The sequence below is a fragment of the Pteropus medius genome, unplaced genomic scaffold (assembly GCF_902729225.1).
Source record: "Pteropus medius unplaced genomic scaffold, Ma_sr-lr_union100, whole genome shotgun sequence".
In the NCBI taxonomy this organism is placed as follows: domain Eukaryota; kingdom Metazoa; phylum Chordata; class Mammalia; order Chiroptera; family Pteropodidae; genus Pteropus; species Pteropus medius.
In genome coordinates, this window is record NW_024344370.1 from 20,531,837 (window position 1) to 20,539,915 (window position 8,079).

The 8,079-nt window shown below is 38.0% G+C and overlaps 1 pseudogene; it reads right to left on the reverse strand.

Moving 5' to 3' along the window:
- Positions 1–7,960: 7,960 nt before the first annotated feature.
- On the reverse strand, positions 7,961–8,079 carry LOC120608441 (uncharacterized; annotated as a pseudogene).

Below are 8,079 nucleotides of genomic sequence, written 5' to 3' on the forward strand. Positions count from 1 at the left end.
TTTCTTTTTTTTTTTTTCCAATTCCTTAAATTGTTGATGTGAATTGTTTTGGATCTCATTGAGTTTTTTCAGAAGTACCATCCTGAATTCTCTGTCATTTAAGTCGCATATTTCTATGTCTGTAAGCTTATTTTCCAGATATTTTTCTCTTTCTTTCTGAGATGCTTTGTCGCTTTGGTTGTTCATGGTGTTCAATGGATTATTTCTCTACCTGAGCATTAATGGGAGTGTATTCTGCTTCCCCCAACCCCCGCCCCCAGAAATCTTTATTATACGAAGTTCTCTCTTGCCTCTTGCAAAGAAAGCGTTTTTCTCTTGGTTTCCAGTAGGTGGTGTCTAAGTCTCTTTGATCCCTGCTATATATAAAGTCTTACTCATGCCTTTTTTATAGGTATTCAATCATGCTCACTATCCTCAGTCTCAGCCCCTGTCAGTGTTAGTGACAGTTTTGGAAGCGTTTGCTCAGATTCCCCTGGGGCTCTTCGGTGTTTCGGTCTCGGAGGATATGGGAGGAGGGACTCTCTGGTTTGGGGTATATGGGCTGCAGCTGATCCTTAGTTTTGCACCCGGTGCTGGTAAATTCAACTGTTGTTTCTCTTCTGTCTTCACTTCTCTGTTGTCCCCACTTCTCTGCTTTCTGCACTGATGACTGGGCACTGTCACTGGCTGCATGGATCTCACAGGTCTACCAGGCAGAGTTGTTCAGGGAACCTACTGCACCTTCTCCCCTCCCACTCCTCCTGCAGGGAGCTCAGGCTGCTAGAGGCATCTTTGTTTCTCTCAGTCTACTGCCCAACACGGAATTCTGACCTTTGGTAGTTTTTATGCACAGATCCCACACTTAGATGTGTCTGTGTGCAGGTTGATTTTTGTTGTTGTTGTTGTTGAGTTTTAGATGTTTAGCTTATTGCTCTTTCAAGGGGTGAGATGTTATGACGTCTCTCACTTTGCCATGTTTCTGACATCACTGCAACATTGTTTCCTAATATCAGTGTATCTTAGATAGTTTTCCCCATTACAACTAAGGAAATAATTGTATATAACTGAATCCTTTAAATCATAAAAGTAAAAAAGCAAAAGTCTGCTATATAAAATTACTTCTCAATGTAATTGATTCAATAGATCAGGAAATTTACTACAACATTACATCTTTTTAACAGCTGTAATTAAAAAGCTTGGAAAGTTTTGCTTGGCTACTTTGGAGTGTAATTTCTCATTCATTCAATCAAAACCTCTTATTGAGTACCTACTACATGCCAGAATTCTATGCTAAGTAGGCACAATGTCTGTTATTATGAGAAAACTTCATGTCGGTATTATTTTAAATGGAGCCACTTGAAAACAAATTGAGTTATTTTCCTATGATTCTCTTTACACAGTTTATTCCAACATCTGGTTACCATTTCACATCTTTAGCCCTTGGCATAGTGTCTTGCTACCACCTGGGCTCAACTTTGCCAAATGCTTTCATCCATTCCAATTTCCATGGAAATCAGAGATGGTTATAGTTGTTTTATGAATGAGAAGCATGGTCCACATCAGATACAGACAGTTCCTAGACACCTCTACTAAAGACCACTTTGCCACGGCAAGTCCACCAAGAGTTAATACCATTTTCCTTGCTGTTCTTGTCCCCTATGGCCATTGATATATGGTGAGGGGTAGACTTACCATAGCAGACCTCTTTCCTGACATACTATCCCAAGTCCTGAGTTATATTCTGAGACAAACTGACCTGAATTTGAAATAAGTAGGAGGGTAAATGAACAAGTAGCAGTAGAAAGCATGAAAGAAAAGAGAGAGAAGTACTTGCCTTCAAGCCATCCAGGACTGAATATGAGTTGGGATACCCTAATCTTCAAACCAGAAAGACGATTTTTATATTCTATTTAGGTAGAGTATTTGCCCCCAAATTTAGTTAGATCCAGTATAATAATCCAGAACCTTGTAACCTGCTTGAGCTTCAATTCTGAACCCTAATACAGCCTTACTTTCTTATATTGGGTCTTGAGATATATATATATATATATATATATATATATATATATATATATATATATATATATAAGTAATTCTTGTTTTTGAAGGAGCGCAAACATATATATATATTAGTCTTGATAGATATATATATATATCTTTGTTTTTGCTCCTTCAAAATTCCCCTGGACTCCCAGTCTAAGAATTTTGATATACAGGTTTGAACTGTGGGAACCTATTTGAGCATATCAGAGCTTAAGAGTTATTCTTAGACTCAGTTTGCACCCTTTTTCTCCCCTGTGTCTATATTGTTCTGCTTCTCACATGCCAGTTAGGATGTCCAGTTACCAAATTCTGTTTTGAATGTTAGGACGCTGCTTTTGTATGTGCTTGTCCCAAGCCTGGATCTGTAAGCATTAAACCCACCTTTATTTCCCCAACTCTAACCATTGCTTCTGATTTAATATGATACCCAGGTCTCTGACCTGGTAGTTTTTCCTTTAATCCATTATACACCTCCTCTGGAGCCCCTTTTGTTTTGTGTTCTGACTTCCCTATTTCTCTTCATGTTGTTATGAGAGACTTGTACCTAGAGTATTCTTTCTTGTTTTTATTGTACACAGAATTGTCTGTGGGAATTGGAGAACCCAGATACAGGGTAGGGTCTAGACAACAAGCAGGACACAGTAGCTTTTTCTATTTTGAGTCTGAGCCTCCTTCCTCTGATATAATGTCTACATCAACAGGGTTAAATCGGGTAATGACCCAAAAATTTGGGGGAGTTCTGACCTATAATTTCAGGAGACAGAGACTCCCTGGAGTCCTGCCACTATGAGGGGTAATAATGGGAAGCACTGAATTGTGAATCTTCACAGGTGGTAGAGAAGGCACTCAGAGTGGCCAGCACAGCTCAGGAGTTAGAGGAAGCAATCAGGTAAGATTTGGATTGCTGGCTATATGGACTGGCCTGTCTTCTTCATTGAGAGAGAGACAGAGACAGAGAGACAGAGAGAGACAGAGAGAGAGACAGAGAGGGAATTCTGGGCACTAAGAGCTTCTCAAGCAAGTTTCACTCAAATCACAGATTACTACCCTGGAGCTGTAGATTCTTCCAGCTTTCTCTCTCCCCTGCCTCACACTTACCACACGGATAGTTTGTGCCTGAAAAATTGTTGGTGTTTTTGTAGAAGAGTGGAGTTCTTTTTCCCCTGAGGAAGACTGGACCTCTCTAGGAGAGAGTAGAGTTGATTAATAATAAATACATTCAGCTTGCCTCATTAAGAAGGAAGCTGGCAAGAGAAGGGAGGGTGAAAGCTATTGTTATCAAGCCAGGTAGGACTAGGAGGGAGCAACCAGGAAATTGGGAATCTGGTGCCAAAGCTGAGGAAGTCTTGAGGGTGATACCAGAAGGGTTGGCATAAAATCTATTTGGATAATATCCCCTCACACTCGTACAGTGCCTTATGCTTTGCAAAGTGCTTCCATATCCATGATTTCATTGTGTTCTTCTAGCACTTCTGCGAGGTAGTTAAATCTGGTGTTAAAGGCCAAGGAACTTGCTCAAGGTCACAGAGCAAGTCAGTGGCAGAGGCGGAACTGTAAACCAGGGTTCCTGCTTCTCTATCCTGTGCCCTCCTACTGGGACAGGCTGGCTGCCTGTGGACACATATGAAGGGCCAAATTCTCTGTGGTGAGTAGTTTTTCAAGAGTGTTCTTAGAACAGGCATGGAAGCCCCAGAGTGAGGGACCAACTTGTCACTGGTTATTCCTGGGAACTGGGGCTCCTTTATCTCAGTACACTTGAAGGGCTTTCCAGAATTAAACTTTGCTTTCTTTAGCAGACATTTTCTTCCCTCTTTTGCAACAGATACTTGCTGGTTATTGCTTTCTTAAGTAAGAAAATGTCCATTTCTTCTGTTCAAGCCAATAACCTTGCCAAACTCATTGTTTTTTCTTCCCTTATAATATTGAAAATAAACAGGCATTTTTTACACCTTTTGTGAAGAACACTAGGCTGTTTTCTGACCACAGCCAGCCATTTGAAGTGTGGTTGCTGTTTCCAGAGAGTGACACCAGTATTGGTATTCAGAAACTGAAGTCAAGTCAGAGATTGAGCAGATCATTTCTATTCATATCATTTCTTTCAAGCATTTTTCTGGTTGTTAAGGTAATCTGAAAAATGGGCATTTTTTCTCCTCAAGTCAGTGGGAAGAAATGTTCCTAGTATATGTCAAGTGGGAGTGATCTCCCTGGGGCTGTAACTTTGAAGTACCCCTGTGGGTAGATGGAAAGTGAGGAAGGCATTTCATCAACTGGTACTAAAAGACCTGAAGCATGTATATGGAAACACATAAACATCCCCTTTCCCCTCTGCAGCCATCCCCCACCTGCTGCTCCAAGGTACAGCAGCTGGAATGGCTTTGTCCCTCCTCTCTCTTTCAGACATGCACCCTCAGGCTGACCTCTAAGTGACACTCTCCCACTCTCAGACTCCTCTTATTCTCTGTAACCCATGTTGAGAGAGGAAGAACAAGTTGTGATTTCTCTAGGGCCTTCAATGTCCTAGGGATGACTGTACCTTTAGGCAAGTTATTAAGCACAGACATACCTGGGCATACTACCTACCCACTCTTCTTTCCACTTCATAACTTTGATATAGCCCTTCTCTCTGCCCACAACTACAGGAATTGCTCATCCTCTCTCCAGGGTCAAGCAACTCCCTGACTATAGAAGTCAATTTGGCAGCTATCCTAACTTTGAATTCCTCTAGCTCCTGAGATATGTCACTATTGTTTAAAACTAAATGAGAGCAAACAATAATAATATCTGAAAGAATAAGAGTAAATTCCCAAATCGAATCATATGTATAATCATATAATCAGGTAGTGATACTCTGGAGGAATCGGATTTACATTATCCCACATGAGTCTCATGTTTCAGTTATTAAAATATGAAGAGTGCTAATAATTGATTATTTAGATATTTGCCTTATAAAATGAGAACAATTTGATTTTTATTTTACAGACCTTAAAACTTTTGAAAGTTGCTACTGAGCGCACATTCCCCTTCTCCAGTTCTCAACTCTCCAGTCTCTTCCTTAAGAATGGTTTTCTGCCTTCATTTCCATATAATTTGTCAATATGCTTCTTCAAATGTGCCCCCCCTATGGTATGATCCATAACCTTGTGTAAGAATTTGATCTAAACACTGTACTGTTTTAAATGATATTAACCTTGTTTTAAATTGCATTAGCTTTGTCTTTTGGTGTTGGTCTTTTCTGTTTTTGGATTTTGTTTTTCAGCAACTGCCTTTCATTACTGGCTTATTGTGCTTATGATTAACAAAAAAATTTCCAGTGACCACTTTATGCATACTGATGTTAAGGCAGGTCTCCCTGTATGGTTAATTTTACAAACTAAATTAAGATATTTTATACTGATAACTTCTTACATTTCATGTGGTTAGATTGTACTCATCCTTTCAGATTGGCATCAGAATGCTGTGCTCTCCCAGTTTTGTCATTTGACAATTTGAAAAACATTCCTTTTCTATTTTAATTTGAGACCCTGAATAAAATAGGAAAGCATTATAATGTTTCACTATTGTCAACAATGAATTAATTAATACATTTGATAAAATGGTTGGTTACCTAACTATAAATCCTCCTACTTCAGGCCACATTTTGTCTGTCCTAACAACAGGGAGATTATTTTGTTCAATTCAGATATTCTAGCTCTAAGGCAGTCATCTGATCTTTTAGGCTATTCACACTAAAAAGGAAATGAAGTTAGTTTGGCCTAACTTGTTCTCCATGAACCTATTATAACTTATTGAAGATAAAATAGTCTCTGTCTTGCCAATTCAAGTTATCTGGATTTAACAAGGAAAAATTACATGCCCTCCCACTTCAGAGTACCTAAGTTGTCTTGACCAACTCCAGAAGTGGAACTCAAATTCCAATTGATAGAGCTCATGCTTCAGAAACAGCCATTTTTAACACAATACTGACCCAGAAGTCAGTATGATAGACAGAAATAAAAGTTGAAAAATTGAGAGAATATAATCTTTATCTTTTAGGAAAGAAAAGAGATGAACAAGAGAAATATTAGTCTGTTACCGTTTCTATTTGTTTTAAGTAGTCTTGCTTCTTTCTTCTCTGCAGTTGAGTTAGAGACCGGGTGGAAATTTAAAGAATGTGTATTGCCTTTCATTAGTTCTTTTAGTTCCATGTTTTCCAAAACCAGCCACATAAAATAAGTTTTCTCTCATAAGATTTTTGTATCCAAATTTTATAATAAATTAACTCCACTCCCTAGTTGTCTAAAGTTTTTGTTTGTTTGTTTTGTTTACTATCATATGAATCTTTCCAATTTCCTCTATACACACATGGAAAATCTCCACAAAGCAATAATTCCTATTTTCAACATGCATGACAGTGTCATAATGTACTGAAAAGAAACCAAAATTCTATCCTCTTCAATATTATAAACTTACTTTTACTCTCCAAAGCCTAAAAAATCCCTTGACAAATATGATACTTGTAGAAATTTGTTCATACATCTCTGTAAGAAAGCTAATTCTGTGGTGGAGTACATTTGAGGGAGTTAAAGCTCTGGCAACCTGTTATAATAAGTTTCAATAAGAAGTGTGGAATGGAGACAACTGTAGAGGCTCTAATGACACCAGAGAATAATATCTTATTCAACTGGCACTTTTGAAAGCAGTAGATCTACAGCAAAATTTAATTTGTTAAATTAGAAGCTGGTCAAGAAAATATTTCTGGGATTTTATCAGCTTGAAATAACCAAAAGAGTATATTCTCTTCAACTGCCGAGTATTGCTTAGAAATTTGCTGTTCTGAGATAATTAACAACAAGTAATCAACATGAAGTAGCCTACACAGATATATTTCCCTGCATTTTTTATTCTGCACATATTACATAACCCTCCAGTGAAAAATGTATATAAATAGAGAGAACACAACATCTAATCACATGGGTGGACATATTCAAGAATTATACCCAGGCTACTAACGGTTTTTTAAATATCTGATTGATGTGGCAGCTTAGAAACCAATTGTATCCTTGTAGCTTCAAGTTGCAAAAATCTATTTTGCACTGATTTAGCAGATTGTTTTGCATGGGAAAAACAGAGCAATCAATGATGATGTCAGCAGCCTCTTTGTCATGCAGACCCAAAGGAGCTGGCTATAATCAGTCTAAAGCAAGAAGAAGCCACTGCTGCCAATATCAGCATTGAGTGCTCAGTTTCTTTGGTGCCGAAACAATTTGATAAAAACAAAAGAAGCCTTGGAGCTTAAAGCACACAACTAGGAATGTGCATATTAAAGATGATAGTAAATTGGTGTTTAAAATGAAAACAGGAGAGATTTATTTTTATAAAAAGAATGTGGTTTATATTCTAAATACCATACAGAAGTGAATTAGAATTGTAATGGAAACTCAAAGAGAAATGCTAGAGCTGGTGGCTGTATAGGTGGAGAGAAGAAGGGCAGAATTCATCAAGTATATTTGTAAAGTAAATAGGAAAGAATATAGGCATTATTATCTATTCATTCAATAAGTTCTTTGCATTAAGACTACTCGATACACACCATTTCTGAAGGTCTTTGAACAAAGTTACAACATAAATCCATAATTACACAGGGATGGGCAAGTTAGAACTTATTTTTTGTTCCCCATTCTTCTTGAGTCACCTTTATCACATTGCTCTGAATTAATAAGGAGTTTTTTTCTTCTAAGAATCTTGTAATGTCAAATATAGTATCATATTTCTTTTATTTTTATGAGGCAGCTAATTGATTCTCCTTCCTACTAGCTTCCTAGTCATTTCTGCATGAGTTCTTTTCTGTTTGTTTGTTTGTTTGTTTGTTTGTTTGTTTTGGCGAGGGAATCCTTGGTTGGCCTCACAAATTGCAAGGACATTGTCAGCTTACAATCCCTTATTTTTTTATTATTTTTTATGCCTACAGCACCTGGTCTTCCTATGTGGTCTCCCATCCAAGTACTAACCAGGCTCGACCCTGTTTAGCTTCTGAGATCAGATGGGATCGGGCTTGTTCAGGGTAGCATGGCCGTAGAC